Here is a 16,070-nt window from a genome sequence, read left to right on the forward strand (position 1 = left end):
AGACACAAATACTTAAATATACATATATATGAATGAAGGAGATGGGGGAATACTGATGTTACTGCTAAAAACTGCTGGTGAAGAACTTATGGTATAAACATGCACATCTATAGCTGCTAAAGTGGGGAGACAGGACAATGTTAGTTTGCAAGAACATGAGCTTTAGAATCAGACAAACCTAGATTTAGACCTTAGTTCCAGCTCTTTAATATTTAATCCCAACCAAATTACTCAATCCTTAATTCTCAATAAGATGATACCTACATTATTAGCTTTTAATAAGTAGTAAATTAAAAGAGATAATAAATGTAAAACAATTATTCCCATGCTTGGTGCATAGCCAGTATTTAGCCAATTGTATTCCCTTTGGAGTGCTAAATATGAGTAAATGTAAATGCTGAGACCATTTTTCTAAGTAACAAAGAATAATGGGAAATTATTGAGTTTTGAAGGGAGGATTCCTAGATCAGTTGGTACTATTAATAGCAAGAAGAAAATTTAGAGGAAGCTGAGCAGGAAAAGATATACGGCTAATTTTGGTGTAATGAATTAGGCCTGAACTTGGATTCACACAACTTAAAGAGGTGCTGCTTCCTCTATTTACAGGCTGAATGACCTTGAGAAAATCACTTAAACTCATATTTCATAGGGTTGGAATTGAATTCAATGTCAATTGGAATATGGCATATGATTTTGAATATTAAACATAACAGCATAACTTTACCAAATAAAACTATTGTTTAGTGTATAAAAAGATGCCTTGAAGTCTATAAAGTATGATATAAATGTAAAGTGGTGTTGAGGTAACTACCAATAGTTAAAATTTATTTGTTATTGAAGTTCACCATTAAAGTTGAAAAATTATTCTCTTGTAAGAAAGGGAGGTATTTAATGCGTTACCAAATTTGGATGACAATGAAGAAAGTAGTTACTAGATTGTGAAATCAGATTTCATGAGGAAAAAAGAGATTGATATTAGCAACATATTTGCAATACTTCTGAAAACATTTCCATGATGTTTGTCCCACGAATGATCCTAATATTTTTATAATGCCTTTAGCAATGTTTTAACAAGATTAGACTTTTGAGTTTTATCTGACATTTCACTTTGCCCCCATTATATCAGTATACACATTGACTAGCTCCTGACTTGAGTAAGTTAGTATTTTATCATGTGTATCTGTTTCTTAAAAATTTCCAAATTATAGAAAGATAAATTATAGAAATAAAATCAGAAAAAAATAGAAATCATATTAATATAAAAAGAATTACCAAGATCTCATGACAGTATGATCCCTGGCCTTAGACAATAATGGCTTTTAGTAATAATACTAACTTGTATCCACAAGTTAGTGTTATGTCTAAATGTTTCATTTATTGGAAACTTTTAAAATTCACATTCTACCTATGTTAAATATGTACCTTAGTATGGTGTGCAGTAATGTCACCAGATGAGAGAAACAAGAAAGCCCCTAATAGCAATGACTGCTGTGCTGTCTGAAGGTCAATTGTCTTTTAAGCATGCAGAGAATCTTTATCACGTCTTCAGAAATATGTTTTTGGAAATGGGAAACAACAGGCCATGATTTAATGTTTTTGTTAAACTGCTATAATTCTTCCAAAGCAATATGTATCACAATAATTTCTCTCTGTTAAAGAGAATATCAAGTCCTTAAACAAAATTTCCTATTCTGCAGGTGGGGAGGAAATTAAGAATGCACCTTCTTTTCTTTTTTTGGCTTTGTTTTGTTCTGTTTTGTTAGTACAATATAAGAAATTTGCATTGTAAAGCAGTTGCTGTTGTCAGCTCTTTGATGGACGGAGCAGTCAGGAAGCTGCCCCCACCCTAAGAAGCTTAGAGACTGAGTTGAGCAACTGAGTTAGACAGCAGGTGCCCAGGCCAATCAAGTCAATTTTCTAACACAGAATGCATGTTGTGGAACTTGTTCTATTAGTCTTTTCTCTCTCTCTCTCTCTCTCTCTCTCTCTCTCTCTCTGTTAAGGAAGCAAGAATTTCTCTGTGTGGATCCAGTGCTGTTATTTCTAGTTTCAGAAAAAACAGTAAGGAATTTGGCAATAATTTATGTTAAAACAACAACAAATTACCTTTTAAAAATAGATTACCCACACCTATAGGAAGAATCTCAATAAAGCACACAATTAATAAAAGCTGGCTCTGAGTTACCCATACCAATATGCACTAATGTGCAGTAAACAACTGATTGTGCTCACTATTTTTCTTTCCCAGAAACAGCAACTAAGCAAGAAGGTGTTTTTTTTTTTTTTAATCAACAATATAAAATCTCATTAACATATTTTACAGTTGGAGACCTGCAGAATTTTGCTTCCTTTTGCTATTGAAAAGTCACAATAGCCAACTGGAGTAATGTATGTTCTTCTAAATTAACACATGTTGCCGTGGTTAAGGGTGGAGTGAGGGTGCAGAGAAAGAAGTTGGCAAGAAAAGGTTCAGGGCCTGTTGCAAAACCAACTGCAAGCCAAGTATGATTCCAGATAGACAAGAACCACCTGTTACAACAGAGGGAGAGGTTTCAAAGATGAAATGAGAAGGAGGTGACCTTAAAGATCATTTCCCCAATTATAATATAAACAGCTAAGGGAACATGCAGATATTTATATTGAACACATGTGAATACAATATTATCCACATGTTATTCCATATAAGAAGGCATATAATTACTTATGTATTTCTAATCAGGAAAAACTTCTGGAAGTAAATGGTTTATTATTGGTAATAGTAATCGCCAGCTGGACACCTAGTACCTCATATCTCATTTAATCCTCACAACAACCCTTTTATTTCAGAAGGTGTTTAATACATGAGGAAACGGATACAGAGAGAGTTAAGTTGCATGCCCAAAGTCACACACTTGATAAGGGATGGAGCAGGATTCAACCATATCCGTCCAACTCCAAAGCCCATGCTTTCAGCAATTCTGCTGTACTGTGCACTACATAAATATATGTCATAGCCTTTGGAAAATTTTACTTTCTGGACTTGACCAAAAAAATTAGAAGGAACCTCCCAAACAGCTTAAAGTACACTAACAATTGTCAAGACCTCAATGACACATTAGTGTCCAGTTAGAAAAGACAGTAATTTAATGCCACGTGAAATGCTTAAGGAGAAATGAACAATGTTGCTTAGCCCTTGCAAAATCCGAAATCTGAGTGAACTCTGCCTCAAAAGGGAATATACAATGTTTCATTAGAACACACTTTAAACGTTCTTCTTAGTAACTATGTGACACATAGAAAGAGTTCCCTTTTTAACCCCTTTCAAATGGGGAAATATTCTACTTTTATAAAATTAGGAAAGGCTTTACTTCTAAAGAAATTACAGAGGAAAAAAAAAAGTGGGCTACACAAAATGTGTTGACTTAAAGGTACTGGGATCACAATGCAGTGATCCTATAAAAGTTGTGCCCAGAATATCTATTTAAAATTCGAATGTCGGTACGCGAAAACTTCTTCTACGGGACGAATCTCAACAACCACTGATGTAATGGCTCATATGGGCTTTGTTCTTTATCTTATCTTCAAATAAAAATTTTATGATTAAAGAGCGAATTAAGGCTAGTCGGCAATAGAAAAGACAAACTGTCAATGGAAGGAGGTAGGTATAGAATCAGGAACGTCAAGGAATATCGAGTGTCCGTCGCTTGGAATTTAGTTCCTTATGGGTCGATTTCTTCACTACTTAATTATACGTACGGGTAGAAAATTTTCAAACTAGAAGCTCTTATTGGAGAAAACGTAGGCATTGAAAAGCGCAGGTTTATTTCTTACAATCGAATCTAGCGAGAAGTAGAGTCACTGGTGAGAAATTCGTCTTGGATCTGTGAGAATCCCTCTCCTTCCCAGCCCACGTGGCAAAAGTAAACAGAAGGTGGGCCCGGGGCGGGGTGAAGCAGGACTCGGTCAATTTCCTAATTTGTCGAGTCTTTAAACCTACAGGCCCCTAAAGCACTAAGGGCAGGCCCTCTGCGAAACTGGGGAGCGCTTTTGCAGAGCGAGATTAAAGCGACGGTGCAGAGGATGCCAGAGAGGGGGCGAGGCGGGAGCTGGTGCACCTTCCAGGGGGCGGGGGTGCGGGCCTTTGCGGGCGGAGGTGGGTGCGCGCGTGGGCGCGTGCGGAGATACCTGCAAGGCGGTGGGAGTAAGGGCTAAGGTGCGAGGCTGCCGGGAGGAGCTGGGTGCGCGCTGGGGTGAGGGGTGCGCACAGACCTCTAAGCGGGTGGTGGAGAGCGGTACTCAGAAAAAGTTTAAAAGGTTAATCCGAGGTCTCCATCCTTGTGCCAAGCACCCACGCCACCTCCCCCTGCGCGCCTGCCGCGCAACTTCACCCTGGTGGCTACAGCTCCGAAGGGTCACCGGGGCGCCCCGGTCTGGCTGCGGCGCCCAAGAAGGTGCGGGGGGGGGGGGGAACCTTCCCCCGAGCTCGCTCCAGCCCCGCGCTCATGCCCGCGCACCGCTCTCCGGGCTCCACCGCACCGCGCCAGGGCCGCCCCGGCCTCGACCGCGCACCGCATTGTACGGCCCCCAGGTGCCGCCGCCGGCCTTTGTGCGGGAAGCCCCGGGCAGGGGGCTGATTCCCTGGGAGCCGCGGCGGAGAGCCCCAGGGCGGCGGCGGCGGCGGCGGAGGTCGGGGCGGAGGAGGAGGAGGAGGAGGAAGAGGAGGAGGAGGAGGCCGGCGGCGGAGGAGGAGGAGAGCGGGGCGGAGGCGGAGGAGGAGGAGGAGGAGGAGGCGGAGGAGGAGGCGGAGGGGAGCCGGCAGCAGCGGCTGCGGCCAGAGCTCGGGCGGCCGCCGCCGCCTCCTCGCGAGCGCCGCGCGCCCAGGCCCGGCTCGCATGCGAGTCACGTCCGCCCCCTCGGCGCGGCCGCCCCGAGACGCCGGCCCCGCCGAGTGATGAGAACACACGTCAAACTGCCTTATGAATATTGATGCGGAGGCTAGGCTGCTTTCGTAGAGAGGAGCAAAAGGAAGCAAGATGGCTGCCCTTTAGGATTTGTTAGAAAGGAGACCCGACTGCAACTGCTGGCTGGCTGCAAGGCTGCGGGACGAGAACGAGGTCAGAGCGCGTCTCTTAGGCCGCGGAACTCCCCCTTTCCTCCCCCCCTCGCTTTCTCTCGGGCTTCCAGGCACTGGGGAGCAGACCCTGCAGTGTCACCCGCAAATACCAGGAGGGAAGAGGGAAGCTTCACAAATTACTGGAGCCTCTTCAACATGGCTGACAAATATAGTTTTAATTCCGCCCCCCCCCCCCCCCTTTAAACCTGTGGTTCTGTGCTCTCTTCTCTCCCCTGCTAACGCTCCTCTCCTCCTTACCCAGAAAACTTACCTTTGTGACTGCGACCAGCCGGCGCCCCGGCCTTTTATCTTCAGGAAAGTGATTTTTCTTGGCTTCCCTTTCTCAAATAGTTCAGCTTTGGGGGGCACTACTTTTCCCTGGAATCCTCCCCGACCCTCTCCCCTTCTTGTGAGTCAGGCCAGTCTCTCGTTTAACCTCACCCACCCCGGAAAAGAACTCTGACGGAGTGTTTTTCGGCCCTTTTATCTGCTGTGGGGTCTGGGTCTGGCTCTGCGTCCGCGTCAGCCCCTGGCTGCCCCCGTGTCCGCTTTTCGGGGGGCGAGCTGAGCGAGTGTCATGGGAGTCGAACTGCAGCACACCAAGTGGGGTTTTGTTTTTTTTTCCTGGAGTCCGCGCGTTTGGCTAGGGGCGCCGAGTGAGAGAGGAGAGCATAGTTTTCTCGGGTCCCCCAAACCAGACCAGATCCCACTTTTCTCCAGGTACATCAGCTCCGCGATGGGCTGTGCCTGCCAGCCTGGGGAGCGTGTGTAAGAGAATTTGTGGGCAAATCTGGGTCCTGGCTTTGTGCTTCTCCCGAATCAGCTTCGTTTGGTTCCCCGGTAAGTGACAGGCAGACACAAAGGCAGGCGCAGGCCGGGGGAGGGGGCGGGCGGGCGGGAGGAGGGGGGCAGAGTTGAGAGTTGGAAGACTGCAAGGTCAGGGGCGCCGAAAGAAATGAAACCCAATCCCAGCAAAGAAACGCACAAGTAGGGAGCAGATTTCTAACAGCCCCATCCAAATTTCTCTCTCTGTCTTGATTGCTTTCTTTTCCTTGGTCTTTTATTAATCTGCCTCTGTGTCCGTCTCTCTTTTTTTTCCTCCTCCTTCTTCACTCACACACACTCTCCAGTCTTGCCGAATCTTTTCACTGGGGCTGCTTGTCCAGTGTTATGAAGCTAACAGAGTTTCTGTGGGGAGTTTTCTACCTATGACAAAATAAAGTGTGGCCTGGATAGACTCCTGAGAAGGTCGACTATGAAATATAAGTGTTATTTACTGACTATTGCCTTCATGACATACTTTTAATTGCATCGAGTAGTTCCCCCCACCCCCTTCATCTAGTGTTTAGGAATTGAACGGAGGGTTATTTTCCAGTTGTTTGCTTAAGATTTACTGAAAAAAAATTTTTTTAAATGTTTTCCTGTGTAAGGTAGGATACATCCATGAATTTGAAATCTCAAGTCTTGCATTGTGCTTTCTCCTCTCTAATAAGGGATAATACTGGCAAAGCCAAATAAAAGTATTCATCAACAATGATCCAACATAAGAGTAAGATTGTTCCTTAGGGGAAATTGGGATGTAAGGAGAAAAGATATAGGTCTGGTTTGCTTTGCTTTGCTTTGCTTTGCTTTGGGTCTAAGGCTGTGGGTATTGTTGCCTGGTTAATGAAGTCATTATATTTGCATTTTAATGGAAATTTGAAATACTGGAGGAGGGTTATATCCTTTTACATGTTTGCATGAGTGTTTTATAATAGGTTTGAGGTAGAATATAAATTTCAACACAATAAATATTGGGTTGTTTTTTTTTTTTTGTTTTGTTTTTGTTTTTTTTTTTTTTGTTACTAAGCAGAGAAGTGTTAGTGAAGGATTGGAAAGTCAAACTTAAGTTTGGAAGGCATGTATATGATTAAAAATGGACAGAATAAAGAGCACAATAATGGACATTACTCCATAAATCAGACTTCTGAAATCATTTGTCCTCTGTAGTTCACTCTGTAACACTTTCTATTTCGATCTCTGAAAAAGCAGTTAAGTTCACTTTAATCATTGATACTAGAGATTATTTCACATGATTACAAGGGAGTAGTATTACTAATCTCTGGAACAGAAACAGCTCCTTTGGTTAGTTCTCATTTGTCCTAAAATTATAAAGGAAATACTGAGGAGTTTAGCATAAATGCTTACTATTTGTTGAGAAAACTATGATTAATTATTCCAGCAATTCGGAATTTAAAATAAACAGTTCTTTTTGCTGACAGACCAATATCTAAATGCTTTTGGGGGACTTTTCAAATGTTGTGGTATATGCTCTCTTCAAGTTATTTAACTGATAAGAGATGTAATATTTTCATTCATATTGGCAAATAAGAATACGTACAATAATTTTATTGTGACCATGAAGATTTGTTCTTTCCTATTATCAAATTTAGACTTTTTTGTTACTTTATGTGTCCTATTTGTATGCTGAAAATAGCTGTTAATTTAATATTGTATGAGGGGCTTAAATGATTGTAAGGAAGAGATGTACATCTATTCACCAATCTGAATATAAGTGCCACTTTCACATTTATTATAAAAGAGCAGTTATTTGAATCCGTATAGGATAGTTTACTGTAAAAGACATAATGTCTGTTCTTCATTTGCCATATGTGTGATAGTACCACCTGGATGTTTCCAGAATTTCATAGATAGAACTGTCTTGAGCAACTGCATTTTATGGGAGTGATAGTGAACAATTACAAGATAGATCTTTTTCTTAAACTGCAGTATTGTTTTGTTTATTTTCTTACTGAACTAATGGTTAATGAGACATTAACTTGGAAAGAAGGGAGTCCCTTGTTTTGTTTAAATTCACACATTTACCAACTATGGCCTTAATTATATTTGTCATGGCCCCCATGACAGAAGTCAAAGGGGTTGGTATGATTTTGATGCAGTGGCACATGAACATAGACATGGACGAGTCAACATTACTTCCAGAAATGCACCTGCCAAGGAGTTATTATGACAGACTTCCAAAGTCCTTTTTGGGCATTGGACTTGTATTAGGTAACAAAACCTGAAGTTAATGTTTTGGTTTCACTTGCTGAAGTTATAATTTCTCTATCAATTCCTCCAAGGCTCCACCCACACACAATGTTGTAAGCCAAATGTCACTATTAAAATGTGTTTCCTTATTTGCTGATCTCAGTAAGACACCTTTCCTATAATTCTCAGACTCAGGTTTTTAGGAGAAACCTGATTTTACATTATGTCCCAGATCCAAGTTAGTAAATTCCTATGAATTCTTTGAAATTATCTTGAAATAAAATGTCTTCAAAAAGACGTTAGAATGTCTAATACTTAGAAATATGAAACCTGATTTTTTTATGTTCTAATTCCTTCTTCTGTGAGTTCGGTTGTTGCCCACTAGAATTTAATAGTCTTACCTAGCCATCTCAAAGTGCTAGAGGGAGACTTCTTTGTTTTATAAACAACCATATAGACAGGGTAAAATTTGGAGCAGCTGTCAGTGTTGGTTCATCAAAGTAACATTTTCCTCAACTATTATGCCACCATTGCACAGTAGTTCTTTAAGCGAGGTAATGGCACCAAAGCCAGTAGCAGGAAACTCTCATACAAGCCAACTTTACAATTGGAGTCTTAACTGTGGGAGAATTGAGTTGCCAAGTAGAGCTGGTGGTTATCTTGGAAATTGTGCTGAAGAACACAACCACAAATGATTTTGTCAAATATACAGTATTTACTTGGTCTAGATCTCCAATTTTCTATTTTGACTCCCTGCCAAAACTCAGGGAATACTGTGGCATTATTCAAGGAGGGTATATAGTACATCTGTACACCTTGGTGTATAATACACTATATATATATGTGTGTGTATGTGTATATATGTATATATATATATATAGTACACTATATATATATATATAATATATACGTATATATATATATATATATATACACATACATACACACACACACACACACACACACACACACACATATATACAGTAGGAAAGAAGAGCTCCACAAGAGGATAGGGTAAATGAGAGCCCTTGAATCATTGTGACTGCAAGCCAAAAAGAGTCTTAAGTATCTGCTATTTCCAACATTATTCTGATCCTAGATTGTACATTGCAGAAAATCCCTGACTTAAGATAGATATATAATCTTTCCACAATAAAAAAAAAGATTTTGGTTGCCCATTCCAAAATAGTAAAATTCTATCAGCTTTGATTTATGCTTTTTCCACTTGTCATGAAATTGCAGTTAAATGTGCCAGGCTTCAAAAAGTAGAAATAGATACTAGGTGGATTTTCAATATTTTGTGTAAAACATATTCAGTGATAATGTCAACCTACCTGCAGTTTAAGAATTTGGAACTCAATATTTTGTATTTACTCAGGGTTGTTACTCAAACTGACTTGAAATCAAGCTCCAAATAATCTGAGAATTAAATTAAGATATGAATATATTGAGATGCAGTGTTCTTGGAGGACAGATTAGGACGTAAAATGAACTGGTTGCTTCGCTAAAATTGCTGTAAATATTTATTTTAAATTACATTTATGTCTCTTGGAAGAGAGGCACTGATTTCTGTGTCTGTTTATTCCATAATTGAACATAGTGGTGTTCTACTCAGTCAAGATGTAATGAAGGGAGGACAGCTTCCATTTATAAGATGAGTACATTCTGGAATGTAATGGATAGCACAGTGATTATCATTAACCATATTTCAAAATATATTTCAATGTATTTCAGTATTTGAAAATATGTAATGATATTTCAAAATATATTTAAAAGTTGCTAAAAGGGTATATCAAAAATTGTAAGTACGTGAGGTGATGGGTGTGTTAATTAACCTTTTGTGGTAATCATTTTCAATATATACATATATCAGATCATTACATTGTACACCTTAAACTTACATATTATGTATCAATTGTATCTTAAAAGCCGAGGAAAAAGTCCCGAATGGCCTAAAACAGGAATAATGTCATTTAATTACAAAATGTATAATCTGTTCTCACTGGTAATGGTGATGATGGTGGATTTTCCTTAAGTGTAACTTCTACAGGCTATGGCAAATGACTCACAAAAGCCATCCATTGTAAACATACAGCTTAATGATTTTTAGTAAATTTACTTCGAAATCACATATTTTTCATTGAAATTTCTATTAAGATAATTATAGATTCAGATGCAGCTGTATGAAATAATAATTGGACATGTACATTCTGTCCAATTTCCCCCACTGGTAACTTTTGGTAAAATTAAACTATCACAGCCAAGATACTGTCATTGATGCAGTCTACCAGTCTTACTCAGCTTCCCCCAAGGTGATGTGTTCATTTGTGTATTGTATATTTGGTTCCATACCATTTGGTCACATTATCCGATATCTTTAGCCCTTTTTTCCTGGAAACAGAAAGGTTTAACACAGTTCTGCTTCATCGATCATGTGGTGGTGCTACCATTCCTTATCAAAATGTTAATCAGAATATAGGCTTTTGTTTACTTAGTGTTTTTTGCACAAAATGGCCTTTGTGTTCAAAATATTTTAAGTTGTTTAATGATTTATTACATTGTAATTTACGTCATCTAATTCTTGTCACACAGCTCTAGTGATAGGTTTTGTTATCCTCATCTCGCATGAGCTAACTGAATCATAGTGAGGTTGGATAACCAAATTCATACAGCCAGTACGTAGCTTGACTAAGATTTGAATTAGACAGCCTGTCTCTGGAGCCCAGTCCCTTAACAACTATGCTATTCTGCCTCATTACCATTAAAAAAAAAAAAGTGAAGATGTAATGTAGGCTATGCGGGGAAAGTCATAAGAGAAGACTTAGAATACTCACAATTTGTTTACACAAAAACTGGTACCTGAATATTCATAGCAGCGTTATTAGTAGTTGTCAAAAACTGGAATAACCCACATGTCCGTCAGCTCATAAATGCATAAACTGTGGCATATCCAAACAATGGAGTAATATTCAATAAAAAGGAATGAAGGTCTGATACATGCTGCATCATAGGTGAACTTTAAAAGATGTAAATAATAAAAGGCCACATATGATATGATTTCACTTATATGAAATGTCCAGAATAGGAAAATCTAAAAAGGCAGAAAGTAGATTACTTATTGCTAGGGGGCTGGGGGCGGGGGGTGGGGGGGGGAGGAGAAGGGGCACTTATGGCTAATAGATAAGGGGTTTCTTTTGGAGCCAATAAACCCATCCTATAGTTAGATAGTAATGTTTCTACAACTCCAAAAAAGTACTCAATTATATACTTTAAGAGAGTGAATTTTATTTTATGTGAATTAAATCTAAAGTTATAAAAAATGCATACCACTGACAAGGTATTTCATGTTGAGAAAGTATCTCATGTCTCATGCAAAAAAATGTAGGGTACTGTTTGAATTGAATTATGGTGCTATGCATGTCTTTCTAGAAACATGGCACCAGTGAGTTTTGTAGGACTCTCCCTGTGAAATTAATACTTTTAGTTTTGGACACACAGGGTGAATTACTTAGGGTTGGGTTTATTTGAATTTCTAACCTAATGTAATTCTAGATACCAGACATTCTTCTTGTTGAGCAATGCTTCTCTCCTTTTTATTCTGATGAGAATGTTGTTTTGCTGCCAATCTGATCCCATAGTTTGGAACTGAGATATAACTGGAGTGGGGGAGATTCAATGATCGGAAGCATTCGGCTTTAATAATATATACATGTTATTGTACTCGATAAGGAAATGCCTTGGCTTCGTATGATTGCTGTAGTCATGATTTTTTCAAGGAGTAGCTGTAGAAGTGGCCAAGAATTGTACTTTTAGGAAGTATGATTATATATAGCACTTACCTGTAAGTTTGTTGTATATTTGCAAGAGGTGCAAGTTAGACACTCAGGTTAGAATCTTTATCCTATCAAGCTGATGGAGTGATTGTTGTACAAAGCATTGAGGTACAATATAGGCCTGGTCCTCCTCATAGGAAAAATGAATAGCTGCTTGTTTTTTTACTCTCTCTTGTTTCTCTTAATACTTTACAGTTGATAATATTTTTGTATAATAGTATCTCCATAATACTCAAAAGTTGTTCACTGGGCTTTAATGTGCTACTCCATCTTTGTTTTTTAAATGTACTTCCAAAAATTGTAAATTTTTTTCAAATAGATCAAAAATATACGGGATATGTTGGGCTGTGAATTTTTGCTGATGGACTGCTCTCCTCGGGGAACAAAATTGTCTATGGTCATGCATAGACATAGCAGATCTCCCATTAAGGCATGAGATACACAGTATTGATATTTTTCACTTGTTACTTTTATAATTTTGAGATTTGTTGTAGTTTGTCCTGTGCATGCTACAAAGTAATGATAATTTTAATTACTATTGTCATATCTCATTAGCCATTACTAAAACCTGCCTTTTCAAGTCACTTGTTTTCTTGATAGAGTATTGAACTAGTTTCTATGTCCAGATTATACTTTAATGAGAACTATTCACCCAGCTCTCAAGATGAGTTTTTATTATAGTATTTCTCCTCAAATTGGTATATTTTTGTGTAGCAATGTGGAAGAGAAAAGGCTTCCATGATAATAGTGAAACCCAGAGGATATAACACGATCCATCTCTGAGTTATTCCTCCTGTTTTTCTTCCCTGTACATTAAGAAACAAGGACAACCATTTAAAAAAATACCTTAATTATTAGTTGTGCTGCTTCTAAAGTAAAGTGCCAGAAACTGAAAATAATACAATGACACCACACCCAGATTCCATCCCTAACATACGGTCTTGTTCCTATTAATTTATTTTTTAATCTGTTTGTTCTTTCAGCACTTTTTCCTTTTTTTTGTTTGAAGTCTCTTACTTTGAAGTTATAGAATTTTCATATTTGCCACTGGCTATAAAATTCTCTCAGCTCTTTTATAACCTCTCATGATTTTTGCATTAAAAGGATTACTTTTATACACCCTCTAATTAGTTTAGATGATTATTAGATTTTTGTTTGTTTTACTGCATACATCGTAACAGAACAAGAAATCACTTCTGCAAATAAAGTAATGGTTCACAAAATTAGAATAAGCATCTTAAAAAGTGAATCCAGTTATTAAAACATTAATTCACTTACATTTATATTTTAAGGTACCAAAGAGAACTGGTGAAAGGAAAAAATACCATATATGGGTACTTTTCAAACATGAAGGAAGAACAAATTTTCTAACTTAAAAATACCACATTAATTATTTGTTTCAGTAAAAAGAGAAGCAGGTACATTTTAGCAGGAAAGCTTATATTTTAAACTTTGTACTCTAGATTTAATCTATCTTTATTCCAATGGAGCCACTCAAATGATTATTTTTTTTTCCTATGAAGTTATAATGTATACAGTTGAAATTAAGACAACTTAATTGTACTTAATCTTGAAACGTCTACCGTATTGTAACTTGGAGCAAAACATACTGGCAGAAAGCAAAGCTAGTAGACACTTTGCTAATGGCTCACCTTTTTAATAGTTCTAATACAATTGTGTGTTTCTATTGAACATTAAAATTGGTAAGGACGTTTGGTTATTAAGTTTGGGAAATGACTTTTCAGTATTTTGAAACTTAACCTGTTTACTCTTAAATGTGATTCTTATTTCAGGTAGGAAGTTTTATAGATATCAACTAATATTAATATATAATTTAAAAACTTTTTAACAAAAAAATGAAACAATAAAAATGTTTTTTATTACCAAGTGTATGAGATAAGATATAACATTTTAAAATGACTTAAAAATATGTTTGAGATTTTGTTGAAATCAGAGTATTTTTCAAATCACTAGTTTTAATTTGCTGACAGTTTTACTTTGATTTTTTTTTTCATTGTTACAATTTGTCACGCTTTAAATAAAACCAAAGGTTATGGGAAACATACCATCTTTAGGGGTAAAAAAAAAACACCTCGATATTGAGGGGCACATGGGTGGTTCAGTTGATTAAGCATCAGACTTCTGGTCATGATCTTGCAGTTTGTGAGTTTGAGCCTCACACGGGGCTCTTTGTTGCCAGCACAGAGCCTGCTTGGGATACTCTGTCCCCCTCTCAAAAATAAATAAGCATTAAAAATATTTAAAAAAAACAACTTGATATTGACATTTTTCTCTAATTTTGGTTAGAATTCAGCCTCCTTTAGAAATGGAGTTTGTTTCCTGTTCACAAACTCACTGTAAACGATGCAATGAATATAGATGAGAGTGAAAATTAAAATAAGACAGGTAAAACATTAAATTGTGTTTCTCTTTACTCAGACATAGCCATTGGATACTTTTTGCTGAAAGGGTCATGTTGTAATTTTATTTAGATGTAGATTGTCACTTGCAAACTATTTGCCTACTTAGTGTATCTCTCTCTAGTGGTTGTATAATCCTACCTCATATTTCAGTTCACACTGAAGTAAGTGAACAAAAAAAAAAGAATGAGAAATCTTTTTTAAGAGGAGGTAGAAAGTGCATTCAGAATGCGTTACTTGTGATCCTGTCCTCTAGTTAGGCACTGCTTAAAGAAGGAAAGAAATGCAATGGGTATTGGTCATTTCTCCTGTTCTTCCTCCCAGCAATTTTTTGGGGAAGGAAGGGAAGGGAAGGAGGAAAGGGAAAGAAGAAAATAAATCACTTAGAGATCATTTCTTGACAAGCACGTGCTCATTTTTAGGGCCAAAGAAATGGGAGGTTTTTCTTTGGAGCCTGTTGATGCTTTCTCGCCTTCCAATTACACGCGGTCACATCAACTTCTGACACGTGGGTACCGTGCGCATGGCAGCGCTATTTACAAACACCATCCTAGAATTCCAGAGACTCTTATGTAACAGCTGAGAGAGTGCGGGCTTTGTGTGTCTGTGGGCGGAGGAATCAAACAGTTTAATTCATAGTCCGGGAGCCCTTGTCTGGCTCTGACAGGGTCATGAACCAAAGATCAAGGTGTCTAGGTCAGGATCCGCCCAATATGCAGTTTTCCTACCGAAGTCTCAAAGGCTGTGCTTTAATACAGGATTAATCTTTCTTTCCTCCTTCAGCAAATGGAACCAATTATGCCAAACTTTTTTTGTGATTTTGGAAAATGCGGGCAGATTGTACTTTGGTTCTGGTCATAACTTACAGTACCACTGAGACTGAAGTGTTCTCGTCTGCCACCCAGTCTCACAAATGCCTTTAAAAAAAAAAGTGTATTACGTGTATTTTCAAATTTGTAAGCATCTTCAGATGCAATAGAATTCATAATCTGACTTTCCAAACTAACACTCAAACCCCAGAATACTCAAGGACAATTAATTATCTTCCTTATCCCTTCCTGCAGTCACCACTCTTCCCTCCCTCCCCCATCCGTTTTCAATTCTTCAATATCACACCTCCCTCAGCCCTCCTCTGCTTTTAAGTTCTACATTAAGACTTGGGCTTAAACAAAAAAACAAAAAATAGGTTTCTATACTTAGAGAATTGTTGTTCCTTTCTCAGATAGATTTTGAGAGTTTTGCATTTATATTTATCAATAAAAAGAAAGTCTTGAGTTAAAAAAACAAAAAATTAAAGCACGCTAATTTAAAGGTCTAATCCTGTATCTGGTATAATCTTTTCTGGTGCTTTTCATCATAAATTGTAAGCTGACTTGTTGGAATCTTTAAAATATGAGTAAATTTTGAGGGTTTTTTTTTTTTTGTATTGCATCTAAGGATCATTTTAGATGGGCATCATCATTGATTATCTAAAAATAGAAACGATTCATAACAAAGAATTGAAATTAGATCATAAACAAGTGAACTCGTAGTTAATTAAAAAGGCCTGTTTGAACTCTTTTCTTTAGTAGAATATTTTTTGCAATTATACTACCTTTCTAAAAAAAAAAAAGGAAAATCAGAATCTTTGAAATGCAGTACCATAAACAAAAGGAATTTGTTTAACTTTTAAAAATAAAGAATCTTCCCCAAGAG

At 37.9% G+C, this 16,070-nt stretch overlaps 1 protein-coding gene across 2 annotated transcripts in view; it reads left to right on the top strand.

The window, feature by feature from the left end:
- The first annotated feature begins 4,816 nt into the window (after positions 1 to 4,816).
- TET2 (tet methylcytosine dioxygenase 2) overlaps positions 4,817 to 16,070 on the top strand; it is a 135,119-nt gene continuing 123,865 nt past the window's right edge. For both annotated transcript variants that reach the window (XM_060654509.3, XM_078445838.2), the window contains exon 1: positions 4,817 to 5,093. The gene's annotated coding sequence lies outside the window, so the exon portion shown is untranslated. The remainder of the gene's footprint in view (positions 5,094 to 16,070) is intronic.

Source organism: Panthera onca, chromosome B1 (assembly GCF_046562875.1).
Source record: "Panthera onca isolate mPanOnc1 chromosome B1, mPanOnc1 haplotype 2, whole genome shotgun sequence".
NCBI classification, from domain to species: Eukaryota; Metazoa; Chordata; class Mammalia; order Carnivora; family Felidae; genus Panthera; species Panthera onca.